Raw genomic sequence first — 20727 nt, forward strand, 5'->3', positions numbered from 1 at the left:
AAAGCCACCGGATGGTGGGTTTCAAATTAGGGTTGAGACTCCAGGGAGGTGGCTGTCAGGGTTCACCTTTAATGCAGAATACTGCGGGAGCTGTGTACAAGGCCTGGAAGGGTGGAAGTGATTTAGGTTTGTACTTTTGGTTTGGCAGTTGCTGGAGAATTCCAGGGGAAATCCTGAGAGCCACAATCGTGAAAGCAGGGCCAAGCCTGAGGCCTCTGGGAGCCTCAGAGGAATGCTGACACACAGTGAGCCCAGGAAAGGACTGTGGAAAAAGCCTGCAGACAAGTTGAAGGAGGATGGAGGGGGCCTGAAAAGTCAGACCTTATTTGTTTATTACAGGGTCCCTGGGCAGGAACCCTAAGAAGAAGGAGGGCCTGGGTTCCCCTACCAAGCACAAAGACTCCAGAGATCAGGGATGAAAGGACTATTGAATCAAGACTCAGGCCAAAGACTTTGCTTAGGGCTGTGGGACTACTGTTTATTAGAGTTTTGATTACCCTGGAAGGGATGGAACTAAAAGTGACCTGGCCAGAGGACTGAGTCACAAGAAGGGGCAGACCACTGGAATGGCTGTTGGTAGGGGGCGCTAGATGAGGAGAGCCTGCTATGCAATCACTAGCCATTAGGGGCTGCACCAGTGAGGAGTGCACTCTGACAGTTGAGTGTTCAAAACTATGATTAAGTTATCAACATTTTTAGTAATCATAACCTTAATACTGCAAGGTGCTGAACATCTCATGTGAGATACTAAGCACCCTCCTTTTATTTTGAAGCTGTCCCTATATGATGTTTGCAAAGTTCACCATATTAATCTAATTATTTCCATCAACTGCTGCATTTTGTCAAGGCCTGAAAGTAGTGAAGTCCTGGCCCTTGTTATAATGGAAGGTCAGGTCAGCTGAAAGTGGGACCACACATTTCTGGCAAACTAATTCTAGCCCTGCTTCCAACAATCAATGTATATCACAAAGTATCAATCAGCATGTGTTATCATGTTCAGACATCTTAGGAATTCCCTACACTAAAGCCTTGAATTTTAATACATTATAATCAAAAGTTTTCTCTATGAGAGTTAGCTGTTGGAATTCTGTACCTGTCAGAACCTGTAAGTTAACTGCTATTCAGATGCAACTAAAAGTAATTCAATAGCAGCTGAAATATGTTTAAATTCATTTAAAATTTCATTGAGATGCTATATGAGTAATCAAGGAGGAGAAGAAATTTATTTTTATTTTCAGTGTCTCCTTGGAGATGCTAACTATTTGAAGCAGTAAAATCTTACCAAATCATTGCAGAGGAAGATTATTACATTGACAGCAGGGGCTCCAGTGTAATACTTGGTACAAATATTATTAACATACTAAGTGAAGAGAGGTACACTGGGATGAGTTATACTATTTTGCAGGCATTTTGGAGAATTGAAACTAATAAATATGGTCATTGTCATCACTGGTTAAGCTGGTATAATTTTTATCAGCACACAAGTAAAATTCCTGTTTGTGGCTCATGAACAGCACAGAAAGGTTTTGACATTTGCTCAAAATATGTTTCCAGTCTGTAATGAAGAAAACAGACAACACATACATAAGGCCAAGCAGTCATAAAGTGACCTCCCTCTGGGTCGGTGAGTAGACTTCAAAAATGTTTATATACACTGTGACGTTCCCCTCTGGTGTTGTCTGGACCAGTGATCTGCTAGGTCACTCCAATCCTTGACTCTGGGAGCCAGCCTTACTCTGCTCTGCTGTGAGAACCCCCACTCCTAGGCTGTTCACGCACAGCCTCTGGCATGTAAGCTGCTCCCAGCTACTTGCAACTGAATGACACTAGCCAGTATCTCCAGTCCTAGACACAACTCTAGGAACCTCTGTTTTGCAGTGTTCAGTTATGCCCGCCGGACACTGCAAGCTTATATGACTTCATAAATTTAACAAAGAAATTGATATGTACCAGGCTTGTTATCCCAAGGGGAGCTTCTGACACACTTCAAACCAAACACACTGCTTCAGGTAGAATAAACAAACAAATGTATTAACTATAAAGATAGATTTTAAGTGATTATAAGTCAGAGTATAACAAGTCAGATTTGGTCAAATGAAATAAAAGCAAAACGCATTCTAAGCTGATCTTAACACTTTCAGTGCCCTTACAAACTTAAATGCTTCTCACCACAGGCTGGCTGGTTGCCCTTCATCCAAGCTCTCCCCTTTGATCAGGGCTTCAGTCGCTTGGTGGTGGTGGTTTCTGTAGATGTAGGTGGAAGAGAGAGCATGGCAAATGTCTCTCGTTTTTATCATGTCCTTTCTTCCCTCTTGGCTTTGCCCCCCCACCCCTTCAGAGTCTGGTGTGCATTAGCTCATCACAGTTCCAACTGACCAAAGGAAGTGGTGTGACTCACTGAAGAGTCTAACAGATTCTTTTGTTGTTTCCTAGACCAGTATCTTTTGTTCCTGTGAGGCTGGCCTGGGTTTGTCCCATTCACGCCCTGATGAGGTGTGAAATGCCCCTCTGCTTCTCGAGAGTTTTGGTCTTTTTTGGATTTGCTTTAAGCCATGAGGATACATTTTCAGCCTCATAACTATATACATGCAATTATACCCTATAACATCACTATAACAACAATACTCAGTATATCATGAGCCTTCCGAAGACACCCGACATGACAAACTTTGCATTGGATACCACACAATCATTTTACAAGGATGAACATGGGGATGCTGGGTATTCCCCCGAGGTACAGAGAGTCACATAATTTTTATCAGCACCTAAGCAAAATTCATGTTTGTGGCTCATGATCAGCACAGAAAGGTTTTGACAATTGATCACAATACGTTTGTAGTCTGTAATAAAGAAAATAGACATCACATACATAAGGGCAAGCAGTCATAAAGTGAGCTCCCTCTGGGTGTGTGAGTGGACTTGCAAAAATGTTTATACATACCTTCTAAATATTAACATGTGGAATAGATCAATTGTACATGCTGATGCTCCACAAGAGCGTCCTGCAAATGAAGCTGCCACTTTAAATGCACAAAAATGGAGGCAGGATTGTTGTACAGGCAAGAACACCCCAGTTGACAAGAAGGTCTGAGTACTGTTGGAAATAGGTGTCATCCAACTTGATTGCATTGGCTTTGTTAGCACTATAAAAGTAATTTTCCCTCTCTTGATATTCACCCCTTCTTGTCAACTGTTGAGAATAGGCCACTTCCACTTTAAATGAATTGGCCTTGTTAGCACTGACCCCCCCACTTGGTAAAGTAATTCCCATCTGTTCATGTGCTGTGATATATATACTGCTTACTGTATTTTTCACTCCATGCATCTGATGAAGTGGGTTTTAGCCCATGAAAGCTTATTGTATAGGAGTGTAAGGACCTAACTCAGGTTTAATGGGTTAGAGGCACCACAATGTTCAGTGTTGCAACACCTAAGTTCCTTTGTGATTCTGGGCCCCAGTCACTTGCATAACATGAATTGCTGATCTCAGTCTAATTTATAGTGCTCAGACACACTAATTTATAATGCTCGGATGTCTATATTGCAGAATAACTGTCATGTTTTGGGGTGCAATCCCAACCAGTGGGGGGTTGTCATTGCCTGTCCTGTAACCATGGTTGCCTTAAATGCTCTGATGCTTTGGCTCATAGCCTGGACTCCAACAGTCTCAGCCAAGAGTGCACCATCTGTATTAAGCAGCTCTGTCTCAGCTCTGATTCCTGCAGCCTACTTGTTACACCACAACAGTCCCACTGTAGTCTCACTCACCTAGTTACCTTGTGCAAGGGTGACCCCAACACACTGTCTCAAATTCCCCAAAAACTGTCTGCCCTGAAGTGTCTGGCCCTCCCCAGGAACACTTAGAGAAATAGTACAGTTCATTTGCTTTTCTAAAGAGACAAAATTCATAGCTTATCACTTTGATAGGAGTTAACTAACACTTCAGTTCAAACTGAGCACTGGTTTGTTTAGGTAAAAAAATCAAACAAGTTTATTAACAAAAGGAGATAGGATTTTAAGTGAATTCAAATATAAAAGATAGTGTTAGAAATGGTTACGTTCAAATAAAAGTGAAAAAATGTTTTCTACTGGCTAAAACTTAACACTATAAGCTACAGCCTTTATTCAAGGTAGTTTTCTTACTTCCAGCACTCTGGTCAGGATCTCCCACAAAATCCAAATTGCTCAGTTCTTTTGTCTTCTTAGGTGAAAGATAACTTGGGATTTTTTGCCCTACTCTTGTATAGTTCAGTGAACTTTTGAGATGGATTATTCTGGAGATTACTCCCCAAAGTAAAGTTCATTCAAGCTGTGAGGAAGGCAACATGGAGTCTCCTGGTGAAGGAAGTTTCATGCTGGTTTCTTCCCCTGCTTGTGTTTGCTAATGTGCAAATAAATGGCCACTTGACATGTGATTGCTAATAGAGTCTGACACCTGGTTGGAGACATCAGCCTGCCCTTTGTCTGGGAGAAACGTGTTTATCCACTCCCAGACTTCTCTGGTGAGCACTACTTAGTTCTAAATTTCATTCATATTTGTATGTCCTCTTGGGTGTTTACCATACATACACCATCAAGAACATTAATGATCAGTGTGTTATTAGTTTTCCAAGGATACCTTACATGCCACATATCAGATACAGTTTGACATTAATGAATTGGGACACACTGAACTGGTCAGGCCAGCTGAAACTCATTAGATACCATGAGCCCATTGCCCTCTTGCACTGGGATTCTGTTAGGGTCACAATAACACAGCAGCAATTAAAATCAGTTATACCCATTTATTACTGGCAGTCTCAGCAGAGAGAACAAGGAGTCAATGGGCATGGAGAATGAATTAGCCTTTTATCCCGGTGGAGGTTTGCCCTCTGGATCAGGGTTGAGCTACATTAGAGAGGGAAATTTGCACTCCCTGGTGCTGACTGTGGGATTATCTGCTGTACGGACTCTGTATTGGCACCGCTATTGTACTATAGCTACGCCACTGCAGCACCACAGCTTAGATGCTTCCTACAGCAATGGAAGGGGATTTTCTGTTGTTGTTAATCCACATCCCTGAGTGGCGGTAGCTAAATCGATGGTAGCATTTTTCCATTGATCTAGACACGTCTACACCGGTGGTTAGGTCAGCCGAGCTACAGCACTCAGGTGTATGAATTTTTCACATCCTGAGCGATGTAGCTATGTCAATCTAAATTTTAAGTGTAGACCAGGCCACAGTTATACTTGCTGCATGAACAAGTGTTCTAGTTTCCAATAATTCCAGTCTGGCTTTTTTTCATAAGCACTAAACTAAATTTAAAAAAAAAGTCACTTTTTACCTTAATCTTCCTCTTTCTGATGTGGTGGTTTCTTGCCTTTTTTAAAATCGATGATTATTAATTTCTCTCCTTTGGTTAAATTCTATTTACTCACCTCCATCTCTCATCAAAAAGTGTCTTAGACCTCAGGACAGCCTGATTTCCCCAAATTCTTTCTTTGAACTTTCAACTCCAAATTTTAATGAGCACCCATCTGATTCAGCTCAAGCTGAAGTGGGTTATTCTAACTGCTCTGCTCTAAATTGTCTGGTTGCACTATTATGCAAAAGTTCTTGAAATCTTTGCTACCACCTTGGGTTAACATAGGTCTTTTAAAAATAAAAAGCAATTCTCCATTATTTTGAAGGGAAATATGTTTCTAAATCAGAGTAAAAATACCAGGGGTGAAACTCCTGGTTGCCCTGATGTGAATGGGAATTTTGCCATTGACTTCAGGGGAGCCAGAATTTCATCAAAGATTTTGAAACGGCATCATTTTGATCTTAGAGCTGTCACTGCTGACAAGTCTTTTGTTTTTGTAAATATATATTAGCTATTGTAGACCATATATTTCCCATTGCTTTATTTTAATTGGTAGCATATCCTCTGACAGCTAAAATCAATATAGATTTCAAGCACTCTTCCAGCATTTCTTATATGAATTGAAGTAGCACTTAGATGCCCAATTCCTGTTGTTCTAGGCCCTGTACACACACACACAACAAAAAGATGGCCCCTTCCCCAAAAAGCTTACTATAGAAATATAAGATGAAAGACAACAGATGGATGTTCCCAGTGGTATCTTTTGACCCTCCTAAGAGGGTTTGTATGTGCTCTTCATTCAATCTTAGCACCATTTTGCTATGTGTACAGTGTCATTCTGGACCCACCTTGATTTATGGCACTTCTGCTGCTACTTCTATTTAAAGAGACCTTTTAAAAGGGTTTACTGCTGTGGATAACTGTAAAGCATGGCTTATGTGAGACTTCAGTGGTGGAACTGCCTTATACTGCACAAGGGAAAATTTCACCTTTATAAATGAATTTTACTATAATTATTTAATTAAAATAAATCATAATTTTTTTCCCACAGACTATTTCTTGTACTCTTTTCCTAAAGTACCATTCATTTCTTTCTAAAATCATACAGAATGTAACTGAAACATAGTTTTGCGAATATTTGCTGTTCCTTTCCAAAAAAACCCATCAGTTTGGTTATACATTCTGCACCTGTAATGATGAAGTAGCCTCTCTCTGACTGGTGTGAAATAACCTCCTGTTTCACTCAATAGTCATGTTGATATGTTAGATATATCTCTGAAATTCAGTAATGTTGATCAAAAGAGAAAAGAATCTTGTACTATGAGTGAAGCAGTGTCCTCATTTGTCTAACCATTCACTTTCTTGGTTCCATTCCCTTTGTATCCTATTGGACTTATTCTTTTATATTTGGATGATTTACATCCATCTGTCTTTTACAAATGCATGGTTCCCTTTGTTTAATATTTATATGATGCCACTCAGAGGTATCATTCACAGTAATAATTTGTCTTTTTGTTCTTATGTAGATGATACACAACTGCACTTGACATTTCTCTTGATTCAGGGACAATGCTGTAGTTCATCTCTGTCTAGTTTTGTGATGTTCATCATTTGATCGAAGGGAATTGGCTGCATCTCAGTCTGGGCAAAACAAATTGTAACTTGTTGACGACCAATAAAATTCTGTTAAATTTGCAGATTTTAATCTTTTTATGGAACTACGTTCCTGATGTGTCTCTCCTTCAGATTCTGACTTATGCAGTATAAGTTAATTGGTTGAAATATGATTTTCAAAAGAGAAAATTCTCTAATATTCATAAAACATTGATTATGTTCTTACCTCTGACTCCCTTATATTTGTAAATTTAGAGCTTTATTTTAACTAAATTTAGGTTTTACTTCTGGTAGCACAAGCACATCTTGTGTTAATTAAAGGAGAATATCCATACGCACACAAAACATCACCCTCATCTTGAACTTCAATAGTTGTAAAATATTGAGAAGTAAAAATCAATTACAGAGTTCCAGATTAAATAATTTGTAATCTCTCATAAGAGAGACACTTTTGTTCAGATGTAATCAAGTACTTTGGAGAAACCTGGAAATAGCAGACCTTTCTAACACATGCAGTTTCTGTAATATTGGTCTCAGAATTTTAGGAAAAGAATCAATTATCAGAAGCCAAATCAGAGCACAAAACAGCCTTATTATTCGAGTTTACAGATTGAGTTTCCCTATTTCCTTTAGAACTTTGATGGTCAATATAAGCCTGTGTTCTCTGGGGGCAAAGATACAGAGGGGTCAAGAGTGGGAGACCTGCAAGATATTCTGGCTGAATCAGGCAGAATTCTTCAGTGAGCTCTGAGGAGTGCACACTACTACAGAAGCTGTAACATTTGCTTACACAATACAGTATGATGGCCTACCTTTCTTGCTTGGTGTGAAAGGAGTTGAGCCGTGGTTCTGCCCTTTCAGGTCCTTTGTGACTCTTAGCTCTGCTGACGGGTAGGTTTGTCCTCTGTCTGTACTTTCTCCTAGGATTGTGTCTGCATCCTGGGTGAAGAGGGGAAGGCTTCTTGACTCAAATAATCAATTGCATTCACCTTTTATGTGCACAAGCGTAGGGCTAACAACAGTCAGAACCTTCTAATTCCAGAATCCTTTCTCAGCCCAAACCAGACTTTAAACCCTGTGGATGTATATGAAGAGAGTCATCTGGGGATTTTAATTAGCTGTTCAGTTCTTGGTTTTTTTGGTCTTTTGGGGAGCTAAGTTCTTTCAGATTCATATTACACAAAGAAATTCTTTAATGTAATTTTATACACATTATAATTCTTTAATGTAATTATATAATTATACAGACACAGAAAAATTTTACCCAAATAATTAAGGCTAACAAACTATAAACAAATATAATAATTAGTACTGATTGAAAATTACCTGTCATTTTTCTGATAGATAATTTGGTTTTCAATTAGAATCATATTTTTGAGGAAAATATTGCTTGAAAATTTAGTTTTCAGGTGAATTTTTTTTTCCTGGTTTTCAGTTGCCAAAAATTTGTTTATTCTTTTTTTTAAAAAAAGGGAAAAAATCTAGACAGAAATGGAAAAAATAGTTTCCTTGACATTTTCTATGGAAGAAGAAACTATTTTGTGACTAGCTCTAATAAAAAACCAGGCAAGATTGATCCTGCATGGTGCAGATTTAGACAATTGCACACATACATGTAAAGTAAAAAAGATGAATTGGGCAGAGACCCAGGGTAACAAAAGTTCTCCTTTATTAAGGTGGCTGCTGCTATATCGCAGCGAGTTACTCACATTCCTAGTTGGGAGTAAGGCCAAGGGGGGTGAATTGCTGAACACTTCATTTACAGGCTGAGAAGAACACTTAACCCTGTGTCCCATCAGACTTGTCTAATCTCTTGTCATAATCCTGCCCTTTATTATACCTCATGCTCTGGAAGCAGATATGAAAGGGAATTGAGACTTCACTCAGCTCAGAGGGCTGTCCCTAACATTCATGTTGTTTGCACTTGTGTAGCCTTTGCTCACCTTTGTGCTGGAGTAAAAGTTTTGTGTTTCTTGCTGCATGTTGAACAAGATCAAGGCCTTAGTGTTAACAGAGGCACACTTTTCCCTACACCAAAGAAAACTGCTGTACCATCCCATCTAAAGATGTTGAGGAATGTTCGTTAGAACCGAATTTCCAAAGCCTTTATATTAACTCTTACATGCATGTACTTGTAAACCTCTTGAACTGAGACTTGAATTAAAAACACTCACTGCTCCAGTTAGAGTTCAAGATTGTTCCTATATTAGTAGTAGGCATCCTTCACTCTCGAGAGATCGTGGGTATGCACCCTTGAGAGTTAAAGAATTTACTCAGTTGGTTTTATGGCAGCGATGAAGGTGGCTGAAGAGACCCACTCAAGGGAGACAATCTCTGCTGCATCTGTTACATTTAAAGGTGATGTTTCGACCCTTTGGGCTCTGCCTACTGTGAGCTCTTTTCTCCTCTGCTAAGCTGGAAGGCTTCCTCTCATAACTCTGGAGACCTTTGTTAAGCTATTGTTTCCAAAGGCTGTGGTCTTGAGTGTGATCTTCCCATTTGTCCACATCAATGTCCATTTTTTTGAGGTTTCACTTGCACACATCCTTGAAATGCAATTTTGGGCATCCTTAGGGTCTTTTTCCATATGCCAATTTGCCATAGAGAATGTCCTTTGGGATGTACCCATCATTCATTCGGCACACAAGCCCAAGCCAGCAGACACATTTCTGTTTGAGGAGTGTTTGCATGCTGGGTATGGTGGCCCGTTTGAACACTTCAGCGTTGGCAACTCTGTCCCTCCAGGAAATTCCAAAGATTCCATGAAGGCAATGCATATGAAAGCTGTTGAGCCTCTTCTCCTGATAAGAGTATAAGGCCCACGTCTTGCTCCCATACAAAAGATCTTTGTGTGTTCTGTCAGTTTGTTGTGGCGGCTTTTCCAATGTGGACAATGAGTTCCATTTCAAGTGAAAGGTTGACTGCGATAGTGGACCCCAGGTATGTAAACTTGTTCACCACTTCAAGTTCATAATTGTTGATCTTGATGGAGGATGCTTCCTCAGCTCCTTGGCACATTAGGTTAGTCTTTTTTAGGCTTATAGTAAGCCCGAAGTCCTGGTAGGCTTTGGAAAAACTGTCCATTAGGTTTCGAAGATGAGCTTCCATGTGGGTTGTCACTGTTGCGTCATCAGCAAAGAGAAGGTGTTGGATAAGGGCCTCCCAAGTCTTGGTTTTAGACCTGAGTCTTGCAAGATTGAACAGCTTTCCAAAAACCTTGTTTCAGTAGCAGGGAGAAGATGATCCTAAACAGAGTTGGGGAAAGTACACAGCCTTGTGTAACTAGACTACGAATCTGGAAAGCCTCAGACACTAAGCCATCGTATTGGACTGTGCCATACGTGTTTTCATAGAAGGACTGAATCATGCTTAAGAGCTTGGGGAGACATCCAATCTTTTCTAGAAGCGTAAATAATCCACTTCTACTGACAAAGTAAAAAGCTATGCAGAAGGGCTTTTTTTGTTCTCTACATTTCTCTTGTAGTTGTCTCAGCGAGAAGATCATGTTGATAGTAGACCTTTCAGCTCTGAAGCCTCACTGTGATTCAGGATAGATTCTATCTGCAAGGGTCTGAGGTGTGTTCAGGACAACTTGGGCAAAGGCTTTTCCCGATAATACTAGGAAGGTAAATGCCATGATAGTTGTTTCAGTCACTCCTGTCACCCTTGTTTTTATAGAGAGTGATGATGTTGGTGTCTCATTTCGTGTGGTACTTTGCCTTCTTTCCAGCACAGGCAGAGCAACTCATCAAGATGTTGCAGTGGAATAGGTTTTCTGCATTTTATGACCTTGGATGGTATGCAGTCTTTTCTGGGGGCCTTAACATTGCGGAGGCCATCTATGGCAAGGCTAAGCTCCTCAACAGTTACTTCATCGTCAAGTTGGTTCATGACAGGCAGGCTTTTGATGGCTGCAACCATAACAATATTTTCATGAGAGTAAAGCTCAGAGCAGTGTTCTACCCAGCAATCCATCTGCTTGATGCAGTCATTGATTGTTTCCCCTGTTGTTGATTTGAAGGGGCTGTCATCTTTGAAGTTGGATTTCTTGATCCCCTCATGCTTGTTTCTGATGTTACCTGCATCAGCTGCTACTTGGATGCTTTTACATAAGTGCCCCAATAGTCATTGGTACATCGAGCTTCCATGTGGGTTGTCACTACTGCGTCATCAGCAAAGAGAAGGTGTTGGATAAGGGCCTCCTAAGTCTTGGCAATTTGTTGTACCTTGGTTCTTGCCACTCTCAATGCTTGTAAGGTTTTTTTCATTTGGGTATCTCTCATTTGGTTTGGGCTTTGCGTTTGACCTCTATGACTGGTGTCAATACACTGGAATATGCATCAAACCAGTCGTCGGTCTTGTTTTCCTTCTTCCTAAAGACTGACAGAGCTTCATCGTAGATTGTTCTTTAGTTGTTCCCACTTCCTATATTACTACTTTTAAAAACTTTTACTGTGATTCCTATTTCATGCTTGTATTGATTTTAAGACCTCTCTACTTCATTTTGTGGAACATAGCTGATTATGGATTTGTATCTCCTTTCCACTTTTACTGTCTGCTCTTCTAGCTCCAGATTTCCAAGTGAAATGATGTTTAGATAAAATAGTCATCATTCCAGATCCTTTGTAGTTTATACATCTTGGCTACATTACATTCCACAAATAATTAGGGAAATTATTGCCCCTTGTTAAATACAAGGAGAAAATATGACAACTTCTTGTCATTTTCAGTTATTTCTATCCAGTTAATTACTTGGGTTGTCATGGAGTGATAAAACTAGCACTATTGTTATAATTGCATATTGATCTGTTTTTTCAATGTTACTTTAAAATGGAAGGTGCTATAAATTGCTGTGATGATACTCACTTAACTGGTTAATACTCACATAGATAGTCCTGTTGAATTTAACTAGCTAATTTAATAGAAACCATTAAAAACTAAAAACAAATAGCCATACAGTATCTTCCATTGTGTTTAAACATTGACAAAGATAAGACAATCCTTAACTATATACCTAAAATGGTTGGCGTTTGAGATCTTTATCTCTAGGTCTAATTAAAATTTTTTATTACTTAACTGCTGTGCAACTACTTGTGAATTAGAGTTTGCAAGACTGGACACAGAGTGGGAAATCATATGCAGATTGTGAAAACCCATTAAGCCTAGGATTTTTAAAGGCACCTAAGGGAGTTGGATGCTAAGGTCCCACCGACTTTGAAAGTCAACAGGGGCAGTATATGTTCCTCTCATAATAGGAATGTTCCTGTAATAAGATCTTGGACGTGAAAGAGGTTTTAAGAGATTATACTATTGTATTTTAGTGACTTCAGAAGGGAACATTATAGAATGTATCCAAATTAATGTCGTCATTATTTAGTGATTTATTAATCTCCAAAGACTTGCATTTCCTATAGATCTTTTGAAAAGTTTGCAAATTTGCATACTAAAAACTGTCTTTTCAAATTTTAAGCATTCTTCTCATAAAAAAATCCTGTTTGTCCCATAGCTGGTGTACTGTACCAGTGCAATATGATCTCCATTATAATAACCTACTTTATGAAGATTAAATGGTTTTGCAATTCAAACAAGGTAAAATTGGTTTAAAGCAAAATCAAACACTATTTTGCTAGTTCAGGATTTGAATAGTGGAATGAGAAGTCTTTTTTATATTGCTATTGTGCACTGGTCAGCTAAGAAGTAATTGCTTTTTATAAGGCAAATTTGCTTTTACTTTTTGAAGGTAATGAAATGAACCTGAAACATTTCCTTTGAAATCAAAGTCACTATCACTCAAATGTCACCAGCAGAATTCCATCATATAGTTTCAGGAAATGCATAATAGGAAAGTTTGTGTTTGGAATTGATTGACAGAATTCTATTAGAGAGTCTTATCACACATTCATCTTTAATTATCTGTGTTGTAAATCAATAGTGATTTTATTTCTTCATATTTGCGTGTTACTAACATGTACAGAAAAACAGATCTCAGGGCTTTTCAGAAAGAAATAGCTTCCTGGCATATGCTGGAAAAATGCTCAGCACATCAAGGGGAAAGATGCTACACATTTTATTTTCTGAACCACAAATGCAATACAGCATTTAAATGAATAGTATATCCATTGACACAAAGACGATCCTAAAATACTGCATGCAGATTTATTCAGAATGAGTCAACTCTTTACCATAAACTAACTTGCGTAAGGGTCTAACAAAGAAATTATTCCCAAATAGGTGGATATTCAAATGGCTCAGAATCAAAGTTTATGAAAGGAAACTGGCGTCAAAGATAGCTTAGTTCATCTCCAGCCTAATCAAGTGCTCAGAAGAAGTGATTTTTGGACAGTCCAGGGGAAGTGTTTTTGGGGGGCCAGGAGGACAAGTAATATAAATTAAATCTCCGTGGAAGGGCTGCATATCACTGAGTAAAGTAGAAAGAGATTGAGAGAGCAGTGTTGCAGTGAAAAAGCTATATGAAATAGCACGAAGTTCAAACCCTCCTAATGACCTGGAGATATTTCTTTTAAATAAGAATAAAATGAAGGCCAGAAAGTTGATGATATGTGAATTAAATAAACACAGTCTCATGCTAATGCAAAGCCATTACAGTAGCATCAATGGGCTCCTTATGCTGTCATAGGAAACCATACTTAAAGGGCACTCTAGATATTACTCTGCAATGGAAAGAAGCAAAACTGACAAGAGTGACAATTTTATTTACTCTTCCTAGTGTTCTCTTAGATTGTTGAATTGAAGTATAGGTGTAGGATAATTATTGTATTAATGCAAAATAAACAGAGACAGATTTTGCCAAACCTCCACAGTGGCGCACATCTAAGGTAAAGTGCAAGGAGCACTTATTGCCTCCCCTCCCTCTGGCTCCCCATTTTCTGTCTTCATAATAGCTAGGCATAAGCACAGTCTTTGCTTGGCAAAGTAGATGCTCTGCTCTCCCAGGGATACGTGGACCCTGAACAGAATGGAGAACAGGTGGGGCTCTCCCTCCAAAGTCCTCCACATATTCCCACATTGTAGTGAGCAAGAGTCATGCTGTGTTTATTGGTACAGTACCTCCAGGGGGAAAACAGATAGGCTCTACAATAATTAACAATTATAATACCTAGGAGCTCTAGTCATGGACCAGGACCCCACTGTGCTCGGTACAGTACAAACACAGAGTCAGAAGGCAGTCCCTGCTTCCGTGACCACATTTTCATTGAGGAATTTTCAAAAGGAATTTGCGCCGGTGGTTCAGGTGACTGGGAGTGGGAGTCCTAATATAGATCAGGCTCCAGCTGCTTCATAAGTTTTTATCACTATATTTGTTAAAAATACTGAAGAGCAAGAAGCCACCAGAACCTGGCTACACTTGGCGTACTAATGATAGACTCAGTGGGAATTTTTTTCTGTAGACTTCCCTAGTGTAGCAAAGGGTGATGAAGCAGAATGCCTCCTGGTACTGCTCCTTGGCAGTGTCTCAGAGGCACAACCTAGCCCACAAATTGTAGAATTGCATACATGTGTGAGAATTTACAGACATGGCTTACCTGACTGGATGCCCCAAACCATAATTAAATCTTATCTGTACTTACCAGTAAAAATGCCATCCACATCACTGGCATTGTACAGGGAAAAAGACATAGGGTTGGATCCTTAGCTGCTATACATCTGTATATTTTTACTGAAGTCAATGGAGCTATGCTGATTTACACCAGCTGAGGGTCTGTCTCTGCAGTCTGTAAAGGATATAGTCTGGCTGAAAGTAACTTCTCTGCAAAAAAGTCTAAATCCTCCACTGGGTAACATTAACCCTCTCTTAGGCCTTGTGTACTTGACACGTTTTTCCTGTTTAGCTTATGTTGCTTGGGAAGGGATTTAAGCTCAACACCAACAACAAAAGCCACTGGTAGTGAAATAGGACAGTCCACACAGGGGTATATAAATGTATTGGTATGACTGGTAACACTTTCCTGTATAGACCTTAAACTCCACTGTAAAGGAGTAACAGTGCACAGAATGCTGTGTAGGTCCTCTTCACCTCCCGAGAATTTCATCCCATGTGCATAGATATAAAAAGTCTGAATAGAGCCTGAAGGCCTGAATCATTACAGCATTATTCCATATATGCTTCTGTATGTGCTTTTCACTGGTGTTACTTCACTGGGATCAATGGAGTGACCTAGTAGTAAATAAACCCCAATTGGCGGGATTATTTTGTGTCTTCTCAAATAATTTAAAAGTAAAAATGTTCAAAATAGTTTCACAGGTTTGCTCATAATCTTATAAAGTAGCAAATGTAGTTAGAAAATTACTTCATAAAGGAGAAGAAATGACCAAATATAGTATGTTAATACTATTTAATAAAATTATAAAAGTAAAACATCTACATGATAAAGAAGTACTAAAACTTCTGTTGAAAAGATTGTCAAAACTGATTTTCCTCATTGAAAGGATGCATGACACAAAGTATAAATTAGAGGAATGCTACATTGAGGTCTAAGATTCTCTTTAATTGTTGTATAGTAGGGGAGTTTTGTTATTGGTAAGAAAAAAAGCAAGCAAGGAAACATACTTCAACTGAAAAATGTAGGCCTGTAATCTAGACTACATTTAATGTTTAATATTATAGGGTTTAATTGGTTACTCATTATTGAATGCTGTAGTTTCATACTGGTTCCAAAAATGATTATTTTAAGCTGCATTTGGTTACACATATCCCATAATTGTTCTTAGTATAGCTTGGTGTATCATGACTCCTTGCAACAAGAGAGTTCTCATTGCAAATGGAATAGCAGAAGCCATGGGACTTCGTTCTCCATTATCTTACACCTTTTATAGTCATTTCTACCTGTGCAAATTGGAAATGATTAATACAAGGTACATGGCACTACAAAGCATGTCTTTGGCCTCCATTACTATGGAGGGGGAAGTATGAAAGGATAAACACAACTTTCCCTCAACCAGTTGGCTTATCCATCCATCCTTCAAAATTGGGCAGAATCTTTGAGCTGGCATCAGTGGAACAGGCTGGCAAAGGAACAGAACACTCTTAAAACATTTAGACTGCCCCATCAGTCTTGAGAAATCATCTTACACTTCATTAATGGGTTCACATATGACTTATTCCATTAGATTGAATTGGTCAAACAAGTTCATGCTACCTTCACTGAGATGCTCAATTCTATGTCAACTCAAAAAAATAGTCTTGACTTCCAGCTGCACAAAGTTGCATTGTAGCTAGACTCAATATAATAACACTTATGATAATACACCTGATAACTTAATCCTCAGGTTGCTGATACATCATGGTCAGAGTGAATCACAAAACAGGCATGATTTGATACAGTATAGTCTTTTTTCAAAAGTGGTTTATGATTCCATTTTGCAACTCAATTGCATTCTTTGTGCATATACAGAAATGTACAATACTGATTGATGTCAGGACCTTTCCATTCTCTTTAACCAATTTAATCTGCACCATTTATTTTGAATTTACAAATGAAAAAAGAAACCTGCAGAGAAAAATAGATAAGCACATCTGTAATGCCTTTAGAAAAAAGTAAGGGAGCTACTTCTATTAGCATTTTGTTGCTTCTTTAGGGGTATCAGTCAGTGTGTTTTTCCTTCTTGGAGGGAAAGAAGACCTGGGAATGGGTGACAGGGAATGGATCACTTGATAATTACCGGATTCAGAGTAGCAGCCATGTTAGTTTGTATTTGCAAAAAGAAAAGGAGTACTTGTGGCACCTTAGAGACTAACAAATTTATTTGAGCATAAGCTTTCGTGAGGTACAGCTAAAGCTTATGCTCAGATAAATTTGTTAGTCTCTAAGGTGCCACAAGTACTCCTTTTCTTTTTGATAATTACCTGTTCTGTTCATTCCCTCTGGGGCACCTGGCATTGACCACTGTTTGAAGACAGGGTACTGGGCTAGATGGAACTTTGGTCTGACCCAGAATGGCTGTTCTTATGTACTTGCCCCCTGACACCTACACACATTTTTCAGTATATTTACATTATATTCAAGAAACTATTAAAGACATTCTGTAGTTAATTTAACTCTTTTCATTGTCCACTAGGCAACAGTGCTTTTGGTTAACAAAGTGCTTATTTTACATGTCAATCGTGTTTTAATCAAGTGCTGCTTTGATGATGTATTTAGGTAAATTCTTTACTTTTTCCCCTTCTTGGGAATAAATGGCCTATGACATCTTTCATCCCCACAACTATTCTGCACCTAATGTAAATATATAAGGCGTGATTCACCAGTGCATTACTCTAGGATTGTGCCACATTGTGGATAGTTCTCTGAAAACATCCACTCAATGTGCAGCGGCAGTCAAAAAAGCAAACAGAATGTTGGGAATCATTAAGAAAGGGATAGATAATAAGACAGAAAATATCATATTGCCTCTATATAAATTCATGGTACGCCCACATCTTGACTGCACTGTACTGCATGCAGATGTGGTCACTCCATCTCAAAAAAGAAATATTGGAGTTGGAAAACATTCAGAAAAGGGCAACAAAAATGATTAGGGGTATGGAACAGCTTCCATATGAGGAGAGATTGATAAGACTGGGACTTTTCAGCTTGGAAAAGAGAGGACTAAAGGGGTATAGTAAGGCACTGACTCACCGGTGTGGCACTTCCTGCTGGTCATTCAGGAATTAGCTCTCTCAGCCCTGGAGCACCCTCTATGGGCCAGTGTCTCACCCTGTTACCTGCCCCTCTGCAGTCCCTTTATCTCCACTATGTGTAGGCCCCACATCCCACCCAGACTACAGTGCCCCTTACCTTGGGTGCTGCCCCTGACCCAGGGAAACCCATTCCCCTGAGCCCACCTCACCTCAGTGATCCACTGCCAGTCTTCATCTAGCCCCATCCCTCAGGGGAAACTGCAGTCTGAAGTGGCCACTTATCATTGGCTAGGGGGTTGGACCTGTTGCCTTTTCCCTGGAGCTCCAGTACCTCCTTAGGCCTTCCTGTCAGACCTCAGCCTGAGAGGTTTCCAGGCATGAGCTCCCGAGCCCAGCCTGCCCCTTCCCCAGCACGTCTCTGTTGAAGGTACCCTATGCTCCTAGTCCTCCCCACCCCAAGGCTGGAGTGAGACTGCCTGCCTCCTAGCTCACAGCCCTCTTTATACCAGGCCTGGATTGCTGCTACCTGCCTTCCCCTGATTGGCTCTTCGGGGCAGCCCTTTCCCAGAGCTGGTTTTAACCCTTTCTCTCTGGAGCGGGGCGCTTGCCCTGGTACAGTGGGGATATGATAGAGGTCTATAAAATCATGACTGGTGTGGAGAAAGTAAATAAAGAAGTGTTGTTTATTCCTTCTCATAATGCAAGAACTAGGGGTCACCAAATGAAATTAATAGCCAGCGGGTTTAAAACAAACAAAAGGAAGTATTTTTTCACACAACGCACAGTCAACCTGTGGAACTCTTTGCCAGAAGATGTTGTGAAGGTTCAAAAAAGACTAGACTAGATAAATTCATGGAGGATAGGTCCATCAATGTCTATTAGCAAGGATGGGCAGAGATGGTGTCCCTAGCTTTCGTTTGCCAGAAGCTGGGAATGGGCAACAGGGGATGAATCACTTGATGATAACCTGTTCTGTTCATTCCCTCTGGGGTACCTGGCATTGGCCACTTTTGGAAGACAGGATACTGGGCTAGATGGACCTTTCGTCTGACCCAGTATGGCCATTCTTAAGTTGTTGGTATAACTCAATTGATTTCAGAGCATAATATGGTAATATTATGTGAACCTTAAATGTGTTGTGCAGTCTGGAAATAAGGCCAAAATCAGACTCAAAATTGGGAGGAGATGCAAATCGCCATAAAATGAGTCTGCTCTTTTGCTGCAAAAACACCTTTAAGACACATCTGAATGCCCTAAAACTACTATCATAAGCATGAGTAGGAACATGTTTCAAAGATCCACTTCCTATAGCCAAACAAAGGACCAGGTATTTCACTGATGTTTCTTACCCTTGGTTCTACTATGCTTCAGCTCCACGTTCTTGGAGCAAAATCCTTTTGTTAAGGCCTTACCTCAGAGTTAGGATCTTGTCTATATCATCTCTAATCAATATCTTACTTTTAAAAAAAAAATCCCTCATAAGAAGATAGGAAATTCTATAGAGTTTAATCCTGCACTATTGAAATCAGGCTCATGGTGATCAAAATTGTACCTTTGTATCTTCCCACCAATGCTAATCACAGAAAATAATGGAAAAGGTGCACCACTGATGGAAACAGGTGCATCTTGTTCCAAGATGGGGCACCAAAATCCAATTTCTGTTTACTTTTTCCATCAGTGCAATTATCGATTCATAATCACTGTTTTTCTAAAGTACATAAAAAACTGTATGATCCGGAATATTCACATGTCAAACTGCCAAGTTAATCCAATATGTATTGTAAACATATGATGCTTACTCAGACATCCAGGTTAGAAAAGGTATTAGCTCATTAAATGGCCAAATTCAAGGAAATAATGGGTGTAACATCATCTACCTTTGGGTTTATCAACATGAAGGACAGGGAAATATATTTCTAATTACCTTGTTCAGCTTGACCTGATCCAAAGCTCACTGAAGTCAATGGAAACCTTTCTGTTGATTTCAATGAACTTTTGACCAGACTGTAAGCAGTTCAAGCTTTTCCAACTTGACTGAATCTTTCTTTATTTAACTGTGTGACACATTAATGACTGAAAATGATTTTATTAATTTGATGTTTTGTATGTGAAATGTGTTGAATAAAGAGGCCATAATCAGAGTTAAAAAAGGATACAGACTATCTACATACCCATACCAACCACCCTCTCACATCCCCCACACACCAGTAATCCAAGATGGCAATTACATATTGGTAGTCACACACACACACAGAGCTGATGATGTGATCAGAACCTTTCATACTGCTTAATGGAGGGTCTTTCTGTTATGTAATTTATATATTTGAACAGCATTGCAGGATGCTAACTGCAAAACAAAATGTTCTTGTACATCATTATTTATTTTTACTTTTGTAGAAAAACAGGAAAATGGGTAGGAGGAGGAAATAATCTATGTAGATAATTTTGTAAATTTCCAGCTTGACTTTAGAAAATTCAGGCTGAGTGAAGAAAGAGTGGGTGAGATTGCAAAATCAGATACAACTCACTAAACATATCAACATGTTGCAATCTTTTTTGTTAAAATTCTGTAAAGGTTGCTCTGTACATTCCTTTGTGCTTTAAAAAGTCATTTCACAGTTACTGCATGACCTTGCATTTGTGAAAGTCAGCCTTCTGATTAAATCATAGTTGGGAAATATGATTTATTTTGCTAACGGATGGAAGGATCCTTCCTATATCTGTTTTAAGATCACATATGTAAAATATACGATACCAGGAAAACTCCAAGTAACCTAAAAACAGTGATGTGTCCTTGTGGCACCTTAGAGACTAACACATTTATTGGGCATAAGCTTTTGTGGCCTAAAACCCACTTCATCAGATGCATAGAGTGGAAAATATAGGAGCAGGAAAATATACAAAGTACATGAAAAGATGGGAGTTGCCTTACCAAGTGGGGGGGTCAGTGTTAACAAGACAATTCAATTAACAGTAGCACTGACTCCTCACTTGGTAAGGCAACTCCCATCTTTTCATGGACTGTGTATATATACCTGCTACTGTATTTTCCACTCCATGAATCTGATGAAGTGGATTTCAGCCCACGAAAGCTTATGCCCAAATAAATGTGTTAGTCTCTAAGGTGCC

The 20727-nt window shown here is 39.3% G+C and overlaps 1 long non-coding RNA gene across 1 annotated transcript in view; it reads right to left on the reverse strand.

Annotated features, from left to right (window-relative positions):
- Positions 1-7777: 7777 nt before the first annotated feature.
- LOC142073112 (uncharacterized) overlaps positions 7778-20727 on the reverse strand; it is a 75048-nt gene continuing 62098 nt past the window's right edge. The window contains exon 3 of the long non-coding RNA XR_012669795.1: positions 7778-7898. This is a non-coding gene — a long non-coding RNA (uncharacterized LOC142073112). The remainder of the gene's footprint in view (positions 7899-20727) is intronic.

Source organism: Caretta caretta, chromosome 8, assembly GCF_965140235.1.
Source record: "Caretta caretta isolate rCarCar2 chromosome 8, rCarCar1.hap1, whole genome shotgun sequence".
Taxonomy (NCBI): Eukaryota; Metazoa; Chordata; order Testudines; family Cheloniidae; genus Caretta; species Caretta caretta.